At 43.6% G+C, this 20531-nt stretch overlaps 1 protein-coding gene across 5 annotated transcripts in view; it reads right to left on the bottom strand.

The window, feature by feature from the left end:
• Nucleotides 1-20531, bottom strand: part of MYO16 (myosin XVI) — a 607668-nt gene that overhangs the window by 506188 nt on the left and 80949 nt on the right. The gene's annotated exons all lie outside the window — the stretch shown is intronic.

Here is a 20531-nt window from a genome sequence, read left to right as displayed (position 1 = left end):
CCCACATATCTATTCAGGGGACACCATCACAGGGCCTAATAACATCAGCCACACTATCAGAGGCTTGTTCACCTGCACATTCACCAATGTGATATATGCCATCATGTGCCAGCAATGCCCCTCTGCCATGTACATTGGTCAAACTGGACAGTCCCTACATAAAGGAGTAAATGGACACAAATCAGATGTCAAGAATTATAATATTCATAAACCAGTCGGAGAACACTTCAATCTCTCTGGTCACGCGATTACAGACATGAAAGTCGCTATTTTACAACAAAAAAATTCAAATCCAGACTCCAGCAAGAAACTGCTGACTTGGAATTCATATGCAAATTGGATACAATTAACTTAGGCTTGAATAGAGACTGGGAGTGGCTTAGTCATTATGCAAGGTAGCCTATTTCCCCTTATTACCCCCCCCCCCCAGACGTTCTTGTTAAACCCTGGATTTGTGCTGGAAATGGCCCACCTTGATTATCATACACATTGTAAGGAGAGTGATCACTTTAGATAAGCTATTACCAGCAGGAGAGTGGGGTGGGAGGAGGTATTTTTTCATGCTTTTTGTGTGTATATAATAAGATCTTCTACACTTTCCACAGTATGCATCCAATGAAGTGAGCTGTAGCTCACGAAAGCTTATGCTCAAATAAATTGGTTAGTCTCTAAGGTGCCACAAGTACTCCTTTTCTTTTTGTGAATACAGACTAACACGGCTGTTACTCTGAAACTCCACATACAGTCTCTAATTGCACGGCCTACCTGATGAAGAAACAAACCACATATGATATTTTATGCAATGTTTCTCAACTAGGTCTGACCAAATCCTAGACAATTTGGTTTACGTGAGTTACATGAAACTGACTCAACAGGACCCCTTGAAAAGCATTGGAAACAAGCTAGCTACTGTGGCTCAGCAGAAGGTTTGGATTCTACTAAACCTAGACTTCCAAGAGGAATTCTCTTCTTCTCCTCTCCCTTCCTGTCTTATCAATAAGACTGCTTTATTCAGTGAGGTGGTGATCTTCCTTCCACTCCTCTCTCCCAAGGCTGAGGCCCCAAAGGAAAACGGAAGTGGGGAAATGCTTTTGCTTCTGCTCCCAGTGCTGCTAATCTTAGGTAGAGAAGCAGACAGGATCTGCTAAGGCTTGGTGTAATAGCTAGAATATTCAAGTGTGTAGCACCTTATGAGGTATTGTCTCCTTTTGGTCCTTGGCCTAGCAATGATAGGAGAAACACTTCTGCTGCTGCTGCCTGCCTTTTGGGGAAGATAGGTGCTGCCTTCTGGCATACCCTGTTGTGGCCCCTCATGGCTCTGCAGGTGCATTATGCCCAGCATCCCCTCAGGTTTTTTTAATCAAGTACTCAGACTAGATTGGTTTGAAACATGTACCCCCTTCTTGGGGTCTGAGTTATTAAGTCTTTCTACAAAGTTTAACTCACTTTGTTAGTCACCCCAGTTCAAAGCCACTCTAGGTCCATATAAAAGTCCCAGTCTGCTCTCTTGCCCCTGTTCAGGAGGTCCTCTCAATCCCCATCCTGAAGATGGGGTTGCACTTTAAACAGTCACTCTCTCTTCAGCTAGGTGCCCCAATTCCCCGCTCTGGAGCTGGGCTGTAACTTAGGCCAGCTGCAGAATGTTAGCCAACTTTTCCTTCACCTGGCCCTTTCCACACCCCATATTACTCCTCAGGCTCAGAAGTTCACCAGGCAGCCTTCTCCTGCTGCTGTCTACCTTGTTATGAGGCAGGAGTCACATGTGCCCTTCTCCTAGCTCATTTCCAGTTCGCTGGGTGAGCAGGGAGCCCTGCCCCACCCATTCTGCAGGATTCCTGGTCCTGAACCCTTAAGAAAACACTAACTGATGTTCTCACATACATTACTTATTCCAGGACCACTTCCCTTCTACCAATATCTCTTATTTCTTAGGTATTTGCATACATGAAATATTCCCAAAATCTGAAAGAGCCATGCAACATGACCGGGATGTGTGAACTGACCCCTAGATGCCACCACCCTTAATAGGGAAGACAACCCTGTCACATTCCTCCTACATCTCCAATGACAATTATTAGATTAAACGGGAAGGGAAGTGAGACACAGGGACGCTGTGAGGTAGGTCCTCAAACAGACAAGAGCACAGAAGGAAGTAAGGGAAAGTCAGGCCAACAGTACCCGAAGACACCAAATGGAAGCAGGAGATCCCATGATGTGGGGGCTGAAAGGAGGTGAGTGCCACCACGGTACAAACCACATCCTCCCAGCTCTGCAGCATGGATCCAGGATTCTAGCCATGCCTTTGGCACACCCACAAATGTTGCTTCTACCTGAATAAATTAGTTATCAATGCATGTATACAACTTTCCTTGTGATATTACCTGTAAGGACACCAACAAGAAGATTTGCAGGGTTTTTGTTCAGGAAGAGTCTATGATGATGGATGCTGAAAGTAATGAGTTCAGATATACCTCAATATTGGAAACAGAACACCAGGCATCAACAATACTGGGCATTGGGGGAAAAGAACAAAATCTTCCATGTAGATGTCTGCCTATGCCAAGAAAAGATACCTGACTTCTCAGAGACTATAAGATGCTGTTCTTCCTTTATGAAATATGGTGTGGGGGGACAGAAGAAAGGTGCAGACATGCATTTTTATATGGAATGTTATCATCATTTTCCTGTAAACTTTGTAACTTAATTTTCATGACCCACAGTGGTGTCTGCCTGATTGTAACAATTTATTATTTTCTCTATGTTTTATTAGAAAGTCTTGAAAGCCAGGAGAAAAGTTATGAATTGGATTTGGAGATGGATTAGGAGAAAGCCAGGGATGGTGATGGAAGACAGGGATGATATTGTCCTGCTCTGAGCTACTGAATAGCATTACCACTGCAGTCTGAAATATAGGGAGTAGAGATTTGGAAAAACTATAGCAGTTGTTAAGATGGGGAGTGATTAAAGCAGGAACAATTATTTCAAAAGCCAGCAAGGGTTTTAGTAAGTGAAGAAGGATATGACATGATCATCAGTCTCTTCAGGGGACCTGGGGAGAGAAATGAAGATGGGATTGATACACGTAATTTCAGAGATACTTCTTGTGCTAAGCACAAACAAAGAAAGGAAAAGATTGATACTGGAAATACTAATGGTGCAGAGAGGAGGGTTTGGGATTGACAGAACATTTAAACATTTTATGATGACATCCTGTTTGAATCTGACAGAAATCACTTTATCAGAAGAGGTTCTAATACCTAGATTCAAAAATAGCGGGGCCTGTTAGGTAGGCTTTAAAGTGACTAAGAAAAGTGGAGAAAAATAGTTTTTCATTGACTCAAATAATCGAGTGGGTACTTTCAATATACAAAGTAAAGCAGTAGAGGGAGTTGTGCTGAAACAAAGAAGATAATTCACATTCTTAAGGCCTGCACAAAAAGAAAAAAAGCATGAGAAACCCCCAAGAAGAAACTAGAAATGCTACTGAATGGATGGTGACTGGCATTTAGTCACCCTTGTGGGATAATTCACATACCTGGAATGTCAATACAGATGAAAATAGTCTGTATAGGACAGAAGCAGAAGAGAAGATGGAGGGGTAGTGTTATATGTCAGAAATATTTACAGCTCCAGAGAGTTACCTTTTTAACAATGAAAAGTATAGAGATGAAAATATTTTCATTTAGTTTCAAGGACTGAAAAGAAGAAATGTCTGTGCACAACTGGTACAGTTCAAGAATGAAAAATTCCTAGCTTGATTCTTGGGGTAATCAGCATCACAGGATATACCATTTTCATGGAGAACTTCAACTATCTGCATATCTGTGGGTTAAAATTATATATTATATATTATTATATATCTGTGGGTTATATTATCTATAGAAATAAGATGCTGATTGTCACCCCATCTATATAACACTATGAAGCCTAGAATATCTGTTGAGTCAGCATGAAGCAATGAAAACAGTCAAGGCTGACGGTTCTTTTTGTTCAGAATATCGCCAGTTCAGTCATCACTGGGCCAGTGAGAACCAGATGGGATGCTGGAGTCCAAAGGTTCTATGGCAGTTGGAATTCAACAGTTGAGCAGAGAAGGTGGAAATAACAACTACGTGGGGTAACAAAGAGGTGGTTGTGCCTCCAGCCAGGGGTGAGCTCTGTGCACAAACTTTGGGGAACACGTATGAACAGCAACACTGCTCAATACAACACAAAGCATGGAAACAAGAGCCCACATTTAGGCTTACACACACCCCTACCTACCTTTACAAATTATACCTGTGCAACAGCATGGGCTTTCAGCTACTAGTATATTATATTATTATAAATATAACCCAAATATGTGTGAGTTACATATATATAAAATCTCCAGAGGGGTTATTCTTAAATTATGTAGAACACAAATTTATGATCTAAATAGCAAGGACTAGAACTAGCCAATAACCTAACCTAGATCTATTTTATTCTTACTTTCTGAATCCTTCTAATGCAGAGGTCCCCAAACTGTGGGGCATGCCCCCATAGGGGTGTGTGGAGGAACATCCAGGGGGTGGGGGGTGCAACGGGGCCTGGGCCAGCCCCGCCAAGGGGCAGGGAGGGAGGGAGCACCGCCCAACCCCTCCCTGCCCCCAGCTCTGCTCCAGTCCTTCTCCCTGTTAGCATATAGATATTCAGGCCTATCTATAAAGGCCTGTACTCTAAGAATTTAGGTGTATTCTTATCACTTAGCTAGTTATAGAGGTATAAAAGAATCAAAATCACTGTCTGCTGGTGTAAGAGCCTTCTCTTACTGTGACAGTCTGAGGCCCTGTTCTTAGGCTAAGGCCTCTGGCTAAGCAGCAGAGGCAGCCATAAGCTGCGAAGCGATCGGTCACATCCTCAGTAGTCACACTGAAATAAGGTGCTATTGGGCTGTAAGAAATACAATCCTGATAATGCCTATCACCTCCAGAGACAGGAAAGTGCCTAGAAAATGTAAAAGGAAACTTAGTTTGATAGCATCCTGTCTGGCAAGAACTCACTTATCAATAGACACAGCTGGGAAACCCTTATGTCTTTATAGATGTAGTTGTGAAATCCTCATTTCTGTGTTGTTCTATCATTGTAGTCCCCATTTCCCTATTGTTTGTCTGTATAATCTCTGTCTGCTTCTGTAATTGTTTCTGTCTGCTGTATAATTACTTTTGCTGGGTGTAAACTAATTAAGATGGTGGGATATAATTGGTTAAATAATCATGTTACAGTATGTTAGGATTGGTTAGTTAAATTTCAGTAAAATGATTGGTTAAGGTGTAGCTAAGCAGAACTCAAGTTTTACTATATAGTCTGCAGTCAATTAGGAAGTAAGTGGGAGAAATGGGAACAGGGAATAGGGGTGGGGAAATTGGAATCATGTTTTGCTAAGGGGGGGAAATGGGAACAGGGAATGGGGGCGGGGAAATTAGTATCATGTTTTGCTAAGGTGGGGGAATGGGAACAGGGACACAGTTAAGGCTCTGTGGTGTCAGAGCTGGGAAGGGGGACACTAAAGAAGGAAACTGGAATCATGCTTGCTGGAAGTTCATCCCAATAAACATATAATTGTTTGCACCTTTGGACTTGTTGCTCTCTGTTCATGCGAGAAGGACCAGGGAAGTAAGTGGGTGAAGGAATAAGCCCCCTAACACTCCCAGCCATGTTCCTGCGCCTGGCCCTATCCCCAGCCCCCGCATGGCTCCACTCCTGGCCCCACACCAACCCCGATCCTTGGCCACAGGCCATGGCTCCATTCCTTGCCTGGGGCCGAGGCTGGGGGGCAAGGCCTGGAAGGGAGCTGCACCTGGCCCGTGGGCCTGGCTGCCAGCCCCCAACACAGTCCAGCTCTCGCCCCCAGCCTCGGTCCCTGGCCACAGCCCGGGTTCTGGCCCCAGACCCACCCCCAGCTGTGTCACCAGCCTCGGCCCTCTTACCTCAGTCCGCCCCCTCCCCCCTGCCTCAGAGCCATGGCCCCGCTCCGGCCCTGGTAGGGTGGGGGGGCACGGACAGCGGTAAGGGGGCATGACCTCAAAAGTTCGGGGACTGCTGTTCTAGTGGATTCCTTTAGATCTCTGTATCAAATGAAAACTTCTCAGCCTCTCTTTCAAGACCCTGCTTACATGTCAACTCCATTTGTTACCACATTCCCTTTCACCACCTTTGCTCTATTAATAAACACCATCTGCATCATTCCTTCTTCCTCCTTCCTTTACTCTGTCCTTTAGACATTCTTTTTTCCATGCTGTAACTCTCCCCATGTACCTGTGCTCACCCCTCTTTTCATTCAAATCTTGCCTCAAACTCACCTCTTTCTCAATGTCTCTCCCAGTGGTAAAATGCTACACCAAATAGCTCTCTCAATCCTTTACTAAAATATTATTCTTAACAAAATCAGGCTAAGCTAGCACTTTCTGAATCTCATATGGCACTTTTGTTATTGTCTGTCTATTGAAACTGTAATTGCTTTGGGGAGAACCCAAGTTTTCTGTGTGTCTTACAGACATAAGCATCCTGTCAGAACTTAAATAACAACATATTATGAAGCAACACCTTGAACTGGGGCCTGATAACACTATAAATACTTGAAGGGTGAAATGACCAGTGACGGAAAGGAAGTATTTGAGATGGTCAGTGTGAATATAATTAGGAGTGATTAGATTAAATTAAAAGGAAGATTTAGGCTGAATATCAGGCAAAACTTCCTGGAATGACAGTGAAAAAGTGTGATAACGCAGCTCCTTCTGGAGACCCTCCTATGGCATGCCAAAGCATGAGAAAGGTGCCTACCTCAATTTCCCCTTGATCCGGCTATAAAAAGAACACATTCTCTCTCAGTGTCCAATTCAAGAGCCCATCTCCGGGCTTAACAGATTTCTATACCTGTTTTACAGTCCCTCATGACAAAGCCATTATCCCCAAAATCCCAAAGTACAACAGATTTACAGCAGTTTTCTGTGCTTATCCTTCCAAAAATCCATCTCCAGTCTGTTCTCAGACTCTCCCTTCCCTTGTTCCAGGGCTCCACTTTCCAGGCCATTCACCTGAAAACTCTCAGATTTGCTTATTTCCTGCTACTCTCCCCTGGTTGCCCTAAGTCAGGCCTCCTACAAGGGAATTCCCTATAGTGTTCCACTCAGACAGGCATCACTAGGTCCGACCCCTGCTCAGAGAACATCAGTTTAGGACCAACCCTTTGTTCTGGGCTCAGCTTCCTGCACCCTCCACTCAGACCTGCTGCAGGGGTCTTCCCTCACTGTTCCACTGATCCAGGCTTTCCTGTCTGTGAGTTCTATCCCTCCTTGTTTCTGGGATTCACCTTGTAGCATCAACCCTCTTATTTTGAGCTCAGCTTCCTCTTACCATGTTGCTTGGGATCCTCTCCACTCCCTACCCCCACTCCCACAGCATCAACCCTCTTGTTTGGGCCTCAGTTTCATCTCACCAACCTTGTTTCCCCCCCCCTCTGCCCAAACTCTCCTGTTAATCAGCAGGGGTTCCCCAGGTCTAGTCAGACCTTACCAACAACATGCACCACCTTTTATTTTTCCCCATGGTTCTCTGCATGAGCTCTATTCGTGTGCTCCTTTTTCTCCCTGAGTCTCTCCTTTCTTTCTCAGGCAGTTCTCACTGTCCTCTGTGTCTCACAGGCACGTCTCACCTGTCCGTTTCCTGGATGACTCTCCCACTGTCACTCTCTCCCCATTTACATTGCCTTAACTCAACTGGGACACAGCTGATGAGTCACAAGTGGCAGCGGACCCAGCTCCCTCTTACAGGGGATAGTCACCCTGTGACAAAGAGTCTCCCAAAAGATAATTATGGAATTCCTTTTTTGCTTTTGTCCATTTAAAACTGGACTGGACAAAAGGCTAGCAAACATACTGCAAAACTTTTCTTCACTGACAGGACTATGAACTGGATATCCTAATAACTTGTTCCCAACTCTAACTTCTATTATCCAGCAGAGGCTGACTCATAGTCAGTATGAATTCTAGCATTATTCTTTTAGGGGAGATTTACAAAGTTACATGTGTGAGGAAAAAGCATTCATTGTCATTGGCTGAATGACAATATGAGACTCATGAGACTGAGCAATAAACAAAAAGTACCACCAAGACCAATTAGAAAGATAAGAAAAAGAATCTGATTCAGAAGTGAGGAGTCCATTATTAACCACCCAGAGAAGAGCATCTCAGTAGTACTATGAAAGGATTCATGGACAGATTAAAAGCAGACAAAGGGGCTGTGCTGAGAGGGGTGATCAGAAAAGTGAGGGGAAAAAATACCTTTCCTCGAATCTTTTAGGGAATAGAGGGGTCGAGATCAAATGAGATCATAGTGACTGAAGAATGGAAGGGAGTACATTTGAAAAGTAGATTGACAGTAGTTGTTTCAAACATAATAAAGTTTCAGTAAAGCTGAAATGTTTGTTGAAATCAGGGATAAGAGAAAACTAAAGGAAGGTGGGCTACTCAGCTCCTGCAAGCAGCAATAGAGATAGGTCAATTCTCTGTGTTTGGCCAGTTTTTGTTCAGACATAAAAATAAAGAGCAAATTCCTCAATATAGCAAAAAGCTGATTTACACATGAACAAGGAAAGAGTAATGCTGTTACTGCACACTCCATTAGAGCTGTAATAAACACTAGCAACCTACCTACATTCAGTAAAAATGGAGCAGAAATGGAAACTTATTTTTATATACATTATAAAATGTACTGTATGGTACACATTGCATTCACCAATCATTTTGAAAACTTGTGGAATCCCGTATTACAAAATAAACATATTTGCTTCTTACAAGAATAGTTCCAGTCCCTTTTCAAGTAATAAGCAAAGTGTTTGCTTCAGAGGCATTATTTCAGAAAAACTCTGGGGAGGGCAAAGTGGTGTCAGCATATAGAAACTTACATGTAATTATATTATTTCCTGCGAAGTTGGGGCTGGGTGCTGATGGGGATAGAGAAAGTGGAAGACATACTCGAACATATAGACCTATGAAAATCCTGGGGTCAAGCAAAGGTTGAGGGGTACTGTCCCCCTTCCCCATAGTGAATGATACCCCTGTTTTAATTCTTCTGTTTCAACGGTCATTTGCTCCTTTCATTCAAATTTTCTTGATAGTATATTAATAACCGTGCTTCCTTTTTAAATATCAATAGACATCTGAAAAGAAAGTGAAGAAGAAAATGTGCATGTCCACACATACACTCACAAAATACAGTAAATGTGACAGAAAAGAAAAATATGAGTGGGTATGAAAGGTTTCATCTTGACTAGCTTTGGAGACTTCATCTGCCTTCCCCTCAAGAAGGTGGTCCAAGTATTTGAGGAGCTTAATGTGACAGAATACCTTCCAGTCATGCCAGGGAACTCATAAATTATTCCCCCTCCTCCCAACCAAAATACACAAAGCTTAGATCCTCATGGGATGCTGAAAATCCTCAAATGAGGAGGATGCCACAGAGCACAGCTTGGAATTTACTAGACACTGAACGTCAAATTGTAAACTGTTTTTAGATTTGCACCACAATATTCAGTGGGAGCAAGACGAGACCTTTAAAGTGAATGAGCTGTTATTATTGGGCAATGACTCAAGCTATAGTTTAAAAAAGAAGCAAAAATTACACAGTACACCAAGGGTAATTTGCATGACATTTTTCATACATGTGGAACTTGGGTGTGAACTTAGAAACTGCACTGATCAAAAGCTACAGAACTTCTTTGTTCTAAAAACAATTTTACCTGTCATTATCAATATATTTCTGTCACATGCAGGGACAATATAGGATCTTGTAATGCTAATTTGACACATTTGAATGTATACAGTCAAGGGAGCTTTAGTTTTTCCATTTCCTGACTTTGGGTCTAATCCTGGAAGATACTGAGTGGCCTTGACTGAAGTCAATGAGAGTTGGGAGTGCTGAGCACCTTCCTGGATTGATCCTTTTGTGATTTTAACTATGCACATGTAACACTGCATTAACACAAGTCTTGTATTTATTTCATAGAATCATAGAATCATAGAATATCAGGGTTGGAAGGGACCCCAGAAGGTCATCTAGTCCAACCCCCTGCTCAAAGCAGGACCAATTCCCAGTTAAATCATCCCAGCCAGGGCTTTGTCAAGCCTGACCTTAAAAACCTCTAAGGAAGGAGATTCTACCACCTCCCTAGGTAACGCATTCCAGTGTTTCACCACCCTCTTAGTGAAAAAGTTTTTCCTAATATCCAACCTAAACCTCCCCCACTGCAACTTGAGACCATTACTCCTCGTTCTGTCATCTGCTACCATTGAGAACAGTCTAGAGCCATCCTCTTTGGAACCCCCTTTCAGGTAGTTGAAAGCAGCTATCAAATCCCCCCTCATTCTTCTCTTCTGCAGGCTAAACAATCCCAGCTCCCTCAGCCTCTCCTCATAACTCATGTGTTCCAGTCCCCTAATCATTTTTGTTGCCCTTCGCTGGACTCTCTCCAATTTATCCACATCTCAAGAAAAGCATGGCTATGGAAGGGAAGGGAGTGGGGAAGAAAAGGTAGCCTCTAACTAGTCTGGACTGCTGCAACAGCCCATAATGAGTGATTACAGGTAGCAGTTACCTTAGTGCACCCTGAGGCAGGAGACTGTTTTGGCCCTTAGCCACCTCCAGAGTCTGGGGGGCGACAAGGAAGGTGGCACAGCCACCATTTTTCCCATCCCTTTTTCTCTCTCCCCATTTCCATCCCCTCTCCCCCCACCCATAACCTTTCAGGGCTTCAACAAACTCAGTTTGCAGCCCAGAAAACTGGACACAGTACTCCAGATGAAGCCTCACCAATGTCAAATAGAGGGGAACGATCACGTCCCTCGATCTACTCGCTATGCCCCTACTTATACATCCCAAAATGGCATTGGCCTTCTTGGCAACAAGGGCACACTGCTGACTCATATCCAGCTTCTCGTCCACTGTCACCCCTAGGTCCTTTTCCGCAGAACTGCTGCCTAGCCATTCGGTCCCTAGTCTGTAGCTGTGCATTGGGTTCTTCCGTCCTAAGTGCAGGACCCTGCACTTATCCTTATTGAACCTCATCAGATTCCTTTTGGCCCAATCTTCCAATTGGTCTAGGTCCTTCTGTATCCTATCCCTCCCCTCCAGCGTATCTACCACTCCTCCCAGTTTAGTATCATCCGCAAATTTGCTGAGAGTGCAATCCACACCATCCTCCAGATCATTTATGAAGATATTGAATAAAACCGGCCCCAGGACCGACCCTTGGGGCACTCCACTTGATACCGGCTGCCAACTAGACATGGAGCCATTGATCACTACCCGTTGAGCCCGACAATCTAGCCAGCTTTCTACCCACCTTATAGTGCATTCATCCAGCCCATACTTCCTTAACTTGCTGACAAGAATACTATGGGAGACCGTGTCAAAAGCTTTGCTAAAGTCAAGAAACAATACATCCACTGCTTTCCCTTCATCCGCAGAACCAGTAATCTCATCATAAAAGGCGATTAGATTAGTCAGGCATGACCTTCCCTTGGTGAATCCATGCTGGCTGTTCCTGATCACTTTCCTCTCATGCAAGTGCTTCAGGATTGATTCTTTGAGGACCTGCTCCATGATTTTTCCAGGGACTGAGGTGAGGCTGACTGGCCTGTAGTTCCCAGGATCTTCCTTCTTCCCTTTTTTAAAGATTGGCACTACATTAGCCTTTTTCCAGTCATCCGGGACTTCCCCGGTTTGCCACGAGTTTTCAAAGATAATGGCCAATGGCTCTGCAATCACAGCCGCCAATTCCTTCAGCACTCTCGGATGCAACTCGTCCGGCCCCATGGACTTGTGCACGTCCCGCTTTTCTAAATAGTCCCTAACCGCCTCTATCTCCACAGAGGGCTGGCCATCTCTTCCGCATTTTGTGATGCCCAGCGCAGCAGTCTGGGAGCTGACCTTGTTAGTGAAAACAGAGGCAAAAAAAGCATTGAGTACATTAGCTTTTTCCACATCCTCTGTCACTAGGTTGCCTCCCTCATTCAGTAAGGGGCCCACACATTCCTTGGCTTTCTTCTTGTTGCCAACATACCTGAAGAAACCCTTCTTGTTACTCTTGACATCTCTGGCTAGCTGCAGCTCCAGGTGCGATTTGGCCCTCCTGATAACATTCCTACATGCCCGAGCAATATTTTTATACTCTTCCCTGGTCATATGTCCAACCTTCCACTTCTTGTAAGCTTCTTTTTTATGTTTAAGATCCGCTAGGATTTCACCATTAAGCCAAGCTGGTTTCCCTAGGTTACTTTTAAAGGGGAAAAATCTCCGAAACTAAGTAATGTCAGCACTTGTTTATCCTAATTATAATCTTTGAAGCTAACAATTCATTAACAGTTCTTCTTTGGGAATGGGTTCTTTGCCCAGAAACAGTATCATGCTAGGCTGAATTCAAAAGTCAGCAGTACATTTCAAACTGAACTGATAAACTTATTTTAAACAAAAGAACTCATGAAAGCTTGAACAATGCAGAAAGCAGGCAAACTTATGGAGAGATACTAAAACCATGGGATATGGGATATTTTGTGTATGTCGATAATTTCTCCTCTTTCTGGTTCTGGAGTGGTAATGATTCCATAATTAAGGTAGCAGATGGGTTTCTCTGTAAAGCTGAATTTTCAAATCTCTTTAAAACATACGTGCACTGTTACATTGGCTTGAAAATTAACATATCAGGCCAAGGCATGTGGTAAAATTTGTGGTGCAAATTTGTGGTCATCTAGTCAAGGGTTTTTTAATATGCAGGCTATCCAAAATGATCTGATTTTAAAATTCAAGCCCTAGAATGCTTTTGTGCACAAAGGTAGGGAAAAAGGGGATCTGGAGAGATACGAAGACAAAACATGGCAAGGTCTAAAATATAAAAAGAAAATATTAAGGCTTGTTTTTGGCTCTGCGGAGTGAACCTTCATATAACCTTCAGCAAGCCACCCCTTGCTCAGAGCCACACTGGGCAAACTCCTCAGCTGAGCTGGTCACTGCCAGTTCTCTTCCACCTCAAAAGCCTGAGCCCTGCAGCTCTCAGATCTACTGCCTGGTATGTTTGAGGGACAGGCAGAGGGGCAGAGTTCACAGCTATAGGACTCTCAGGATTGAAGTTCCGAGCCCCCCACCCCCACCCCCTTCACCTGCCCAAGGGCCTGTGAACCACAGGGACTTCATTAGCTGAGGCAGCAGCAATTTGAGTGGGACAGAGAGTGGCACTCCTGTGAGCAAGTGTCATGGAGGGGGTAGGTAGAGATGAGAACTGCAGGGATCTAAGGGAAGTTACTACATTCCATGTTTCCTATGACACACAGAACCCAGCTCATAACAGGAGGAATGGGGTTGGGAAATGTTTTCATCAAAGCCATTCAGCTACCAGCTTCCCTTCCTCTCCGCTTGGATTCCCTCACCTCCCAAACCTATCAGAGGAACACATGGTCCAAGAAGAAACACTATCGCCAATGTCAAGCATTCAAAAGCATGAGTCAGGCCCCAATTTTTTTGCTTAAAAATCATGAGATAAAAAAGATGATAATAAATGAAAGGTTATTTTTATTTGCCCTTAGTTTGATAGCCTTTAGGGTGCGCTCTGGTCCCATTTTCAAGCTTTTCTCCATAATAATGAGGGCTAGAAACTTACTTTTTACCTTTTTTAAAAAATGAAAGCTGAGACTGTCACATTCACATGACTCCAGGAGCAGGGGCTTCAAGAAAGACACACACAAAAAATCACGAGTCAGCAATACTGATGATTGGGGGAACTGGTAGGTGCAGGACTGTAAGGTACACACCTCCCAACTCTGCTTTGCTTGCTGCCGCCTGACCTGATCAGGATGAAGGAGAAAGGGACCTGGAAGCTTTGCTTCCAAGATCTCTGCAGCCCTCCTTTACCGCTCCCCCAAACAGACCAGGAAGTAGAGAGGGGGAAGAGACGACAACTGCAGGGCTCTCAGAGGTACAGCTGTCACACCCCAAGGCCCCCTCTCTCAGGGAGTCCCCTGGGAAGGCAGATCAGCATTGTATATTGCTAACGCTGTTGCTAGCATTGCAAAGCATTTTGGGGAGGGTCAAAGGTATGTGAGTGGCGAATGGAAGATTCCTTTGCAGGAGTACGAGAGGCCAAGAGAGGGGGAGAAGAAAGAAGAAAGCAGAGAATGGATTAACTCAACACTGCAGCTAGCAAGCTCAGTCTGAAGATAAGATGCTAACTTCAGCCAGCTCAAGGCCACAGCACACTTCTGACTCTTGGCTGCTGGCCAAGAAAGAGGGGGGCCCGGAATCCACAGGCCAATCGTGAGAAAGGAAGATTCAACTGAACAGACACAGACCTGTAGAGCCAGCCCATAACAAGCGAGGCAAGTGAAGGCCAGCACAGAGGAAAACAAAGAGGACAACAAAGTCTAGCCAGTATGTTTTGGAGAAAGTCAAGGAAACCACAGTAAGCCGGTTTGGACTGGCACAAAGAGCACCAGGAACAGAGGTCGTGGAATGGAACACCCCAAAGAAGCCCAGGACTTAAAACCCTCCTGAGAGCTGGAGCAATTCGGAGAGCACAGCAGATTGTTGGACGACCTGGACCCAGGACAGCACTCCCATCCACCTTCCCCTCCACCCCTTCTTCTGATGTTACACCCAAACTTGGCCAGTCTGGGTCGTACGTGTATGAGTATGAAAGTGGGTTAGGGCTTGGGGCATTCACACTTTCTTTCTTCCCCTGAGTGACGTGAGAGCATTCCCAGAACTCTCTGCTGTTATTTTATTATTTTATCAATAAAGCTTTAAAATTTAGACACTTGGTGTGCCTCATCATCTCCTCCCCAAAAAAGATCCTGTGGCCCGGCCTGATCAACTGTGGCCCAGGCAGATTGGTAACGAAAATCTGTCACACAGCTGTCAGCCCTACTCCAATTGCTGCTGACCAGCTAGGAAACTCCCTGTGGCTCACAGGGTGGGGCAGCTGAAGGCAGAGCCAGGTTAGGAACTTCGCTCCTGAGAGTCTTCAGCTGTCATCTCTGCTCCTCTGCCAAGCTCCTAAAATATCAGGGGCATGAAGAGGTCAAACAGAGGGGCAGAGAAGAGAGCTACAGACTATCAGCTACCAGCCCCACTCCTCTAGATTCATAGATTCCAAGGCCATTATTGACTATTGTGGTCTAGTCTACTCTCCTGTATAACACAGGCCAGAAACCTTCCACAGAATAATTCCTAGAGCATAGCTTTTAGAAAAACATCCAGTCTTGATTTAAAAATTATCAGTGATGGAGAATCCACCACAACCCTTGGTAAATTGTTCCAATGGTGAATTACTCTTACTGTTAAAAATATATGCCTTATTTCCAGTCTGAATTTGTCTAGCTTCAACTTCCAGACATTGGATCATGTTATACCTTTCTCTGCTAAATTGAAGAGCCCATTATTAAATATTTGGTCCCCATGTTGGTATTTATAGATTGTAATCAAGTCATCCCTTACCCTCCTTTTGTTAAACTAAATAGACTGAGCTCCTTGAGTCTATCACTATAGGGTATGTTTTCTAATACTTCACGCATTCTTGCTGCTGTTCTCTGAACCCTCTTCAGTTTCTCAACATCCTGCTTTGAACTGTGGGCACCAGAAGATGACACCACATTCCAGCAGTAGTTGTGTCAGTACCTAATACAGAGATAAATTAACCTCTCTAATTCTACTCAAGATTCCCCTGTTTATGTATTCCAGGATCAGATTAGCTCTTTGACCACAATGTCACTTTGGGACCTTATGTTCAGCTGATTAACCACCATCATCCCCAAATCTTGTTCAGAGTCACTGCTTTGCAGGATAGAGTCCCCCATCCTGTATGGTCTACATTCTTTATTCCTAAATATATACATTTACATTTATCCATATTAAAATATATATTGTTTGCTTGAACCTAGTTTACCAAGCAATCCAGATCACTGACCTGTCTTATTCATTATTTACCTCTCCCCCAATTTGTATTTCATCAAATTTTATCAGTGATGATTTTATGTTTTCTTCCAGGTCATTAATACAAATGTTAAATAGCGTAGGGCCAAGAACCAAGAACCCCTGATAATTCTCTGTTTACAGTTACATTTTGATACCTATTAGTTAGCCAGTTTTGAATCCATTTAACATGTGGCATTGTATGCCTACAGCAAACTGGTCACATCTCCTCAGATATGGAGGAGATCAGACTAGATGATCCCAATGGTCCCCTCTAGCATTACAGTCTATAAACTACCAGCACTCCTGTACCTACCAAACACCCCAGCAGGCATGGAAGGCCAGGGTGTGTGAATTGTTGAGGAGGGGATGGGTGGGATAGACAGAGCTGTGTTAGCCTGTAGTGAGAGGCTGCATAGAGGGGGAAGAACTGAGCAGAAGGGGTGAGGGTTAGAGCTCTTGGGGATAAGAAGCTTGGAGCTACAGAGGGGGGATCTTGAGTTAGCCGTCTCCATATAAAAAACACTTTTCCCCCAGTGAAGACATAGTGTCATAGACATTGCCAGAGGGTTCCTCGCTATGAGGTACAGTTAATGCTACTATGAGCTGCATTAACCTGGTCATAAATATCCACTTGACTATTTATGCTGTATTATTCTATATGTACAGTAGGGCAGCTGCTTCCTGGTTCCTCAGCTTCCCATTCCAAAATGCCCCCGGAATCCTGCAGAACCACCAACCATACTAGGAATGGCCTTTGTGGACTTCAGGGGCCTACGATGGCTCCCCACTACTTCCCTTTTGCTGCTTTGGGGCCTGCTAATTTCACTCTTATTCATTCCTCTCCGCACTCCCAAACAAGGAAAGCAGAGAGCTTGTGATCAGTAACTATGTAATTTAATCAGAAACCTTTGTTAACCCTTCCATGCATTTGTTTTGTTTAGATCATTGCTTTGCATGGTACTGGGCAGAGAGGCTCCTGTCCTGTCCTCTTGTTGTAATTACTATGTTAAATTAACAGAACCCTTTATCAAATAATGGACATATCTGTGGTTGAGTTGCTGCATCTCCTAAGACCTTTCTATCAGTATTCATATAAATAGATAAATAAATAAATCTTCCAAAGGAGACTTTTAAGCAAAGTCTGGGGACAAAATGTCTTTTGTAACTTTCTACTGTAGGTCTGTTGTGCATAGACTGGATTTGCTGGCATACATTCACAGACCATGATTTGAATAGGTAATGTCATGGTCCACCTACTACTCTTGGATGACCTAATTGTATTTATCCCCTTGTCAGAACACCCACAAAGAGCTGCAGTGTTCTCATCTATATGTATGACATAGTCAAGAAAATCAGCATGCATAAGACCAAGATTATGTTCCTTCTAACTCCTGTTCAGACTACCATGTGAGTTAGAAAAGTAATAATAGTCAATCAAGAGAGTTTATGTGAATATTGAGATTCTGAAAGGCAGCACATAAACAACAAAGATTAGATTACAGTGTTGTAGCCATGTTGATATAAGAGAGACTCACTTACCTTGTCCCTCTCAAGATTAGCTTAGATAACTAAACTACAATTTATGGTAAGGTAGCTATTGTTGGCAAACTAGTCAAAAATGATGTATGTCTTTCAGCTGATCTATGTTTCTTACTTTAACTGTGGACGTCAGAGATGAATGACAGAAACTTAAAAAGAGATTTCCATACCAAGGGTCTGTAGCACCCTAACTGCATAACTAATGATCACTAGAAGATTTGAGCAGAAGTGGTATGGAGATAAATGCACCACATAGCAAATCAAGAGACATCAAGGAGTGCACTGGAGACCAAATGTCACTCCACCAATGAGCTAATGGAGATAGGACATATCACCTTACTATGCTTTAGTGTAGACAAGGCCATAAAATATATACACATACCCACAATTTGTAGACTGTGCCCCTCTAGCCTCCCTGGTATGTGAGCAGTGTTATATACTGCTGTCCTACCTAAAACTTCTCACCTAAAAATGCAAGTTATATAGAAGTTTATCTATTACTGTTGGTTGATTTTAATAATTCCAGCTTTTACAGAAAGTAACTCTTATTTGATTTCTCTAGTGCAGTGGTTCCCAAACTTGTTCCTCCGCTTGTGCAGGGAAAGCCCCTGGCGGGCCAGCCGGTTTGTTTACCTGCCATGTCTGCACGGTCGGCCGATCGTGGCTCCCAATGGCCGCGGTTCGCTGCTCCAGGCCAATGGGAGCTGCTGGAAGTGGCGCGGGCTGAGGGACATACTGGCTGCCGATTCCAGCAGTTCCCATTGGCCTGGAGCAGCAAACCATGGCCACTGGGAGCCGTGATCAGCCAAACCTGCACACGCGGCAGGTAAACAAACTGGCCGGCCCGCCACGGGATTTCCCTGCACAAGCGGCGGAACAAGTTTGGGAACCACTGTTCTAGGGTGATGTGTCTCTTCACCTATATGAATGCCCTGTAATCCACAAGTACAAAAAAACAAAACAAAACACATCTTGAAGCATTTGTAATAGATAGTTTTTCTATTCTGCTCCCTGCTCCACACTCACTGAGAGCACAGCTCCTCCAGGGTCATGCTGTTATAGCCTCACTACTTGCCCTCATGCCCTGTCCATTCTTCTGTGAAAGATTCTGTAGATGAAAACTAAGCATAAACGGATGTGGGAATTTTCCTGGAAGTTTGCTAAGGGACGAGGCTCATAGAGAACAGCAATGTACCATCCATAACCCTTCCACCTGGCCACATCCCACTCTTAAACTTTACTGTATGCTGTTCTCATAAAAAAGCATCCATAGGCTCCAGGGTATGGGAGAAGATGCTATGCTGTTACCCTGTCACACCCCTAGGGTCATAAGAATGTAATTTCTACTTTTGTTGTTCCGGTGACCACCACCTAGAGGAGGAAATTATATGGCCCTAAAAAAGCAAAAGTTAAATTCTTGCAAGTTTCTACAAAGAAAAAGCTATTGTAGCCATAAAATAATGACTGAAAAATCAGTATGATACCCAGTGAGGATATAAGTCATGAATTTAAGTGACTGTGGAATCAGAATATGAGCACACATATTAATCATGATGAAGTTAACTGTACATTTGAATAAAATATGGGGTGTCAAGCAGCTTCAAATATTATTTAAAATTGCTGGGTAACTAATATATTAATGGCAGCTTTCATTTCCAAGAAATATAAAGATTCTTTTACCACGCCAAGGGCTCTGAAGCAGCATGAATACTTAACATATAGTCAAGAGACGAAGAAAAAATCTACATGTATAATGGATAGTCAAAATAAAATATAGGACTTGAGATTTTTGCTCTATTTCTCCCTTTCCAGTTTTGGAAATAAAAAATAGATTTGTTCTCCCCAAGGTCAATTAATGATTCAAAATACGTGTACTACCACAACGAATAATGTACACATCTCTGAAATTGTATACTTCACAAATGTATTGCTACAGTTGTAAATATGCTACCTGTAGCAGATTTACTAGCTATATTTTTCTGTAACTGGCAGAATTAAAAAAACTAGGGTATTTTTAACACAAAAACTATAGAGTATGTTGATAGATTGTATATATTCATATTTTTTTTTAGGAGAGAATATACCGCAGAAAGTACCTGGGGGATATCCTTGCCTAACTGAAGTCAACAACAGTTTTGCCCTTGACTTCTGTGGAGCCAGGATTTCCTCCCTGCTCCATAGCTCTGTCTTCCAATTGCTCCCAGAGGGGGGGCAAGTGGAGCAATTTGCCCCAGGCTCCCAGGCCCCACAGAATACTATAGTATTGAAACTTTTTTTATGGAAGGGGCCCCCGAAATTGCTTTGCCCCAGGTCCCCTGAATCCTCTGGGCAGCACTGCCCACAGCATATGCTTTCTGCACCCATGGAATCCCAGCCTATAGAGCGGAGGCAGAGGAGCTTCTTCAGTTGTAAAAGAAGGAGGAGCCACTGTCACTGCTCCTTCATTCAGCATCCCCTGCCTAGTTTCAGCTGTACTTGGTTCCTTTCGATTCACAAGGATTGAAAGAAACACATAGGCCCTAGTCTGTAAATTTTTGGTTTTAGATTTAGGATTAAACTTATTTTTTCATTCGCTCTCATTTGGGGATGGTTTCACTTATTCCTGAATCTTTACACTAGTGTAACTTGATATGAGTCAGCTGTGTTACAGCAACTGGTGTAAGTGAGCGGAGTACCAGGCAGCTCATACCTGTGGTGTATAGCACTAAGGAATAGTGCTTGATCTGGAAGGTCCAAAAAAAAATTGCTACTATGTCTAGAAAAGGAAAGTTCCACAAGGCAACACAAAGGAGTAGATATCAACAAGAACCCTGCCAGGCTGGAGAATAATCAGAGTTCCAGGAGGAGCTAGTAGTGCCTTACATCCCCAAAAGATGCTGTCCCACAGATTGAAGAGTAAAGTAAAAGCATACGCACCTGAGCTACACTTCAGTGAATTGCATCAAGACTGCAAGATCAGCCCATTAGAAAGAGGTCTGCTGATAGGAAATGCTGAAGGCACATGTAAGGAGACT

The sequence above is a fragment of the Lepidochelys kempii genome, chromosome 1, assembly GCF_965140265.1.
Source record: "Lepidochelys kempii isolate rLepKem1 chromosome 1, rLepKem1.hap2, whole genome shotgun sequence".
In the NCBI taxonomy this organism is placed as follows: domain Eukaryota; kingdom Metazoa; phylum Chordata; order Testudines; family Cheloniidae; genus Lepidochelys; species Lepidochelys kempii.
Note: the sequence above shows the minus strand (reverse complement) of the source record. Positions and strands in the feature narration are given on the sequence as shown.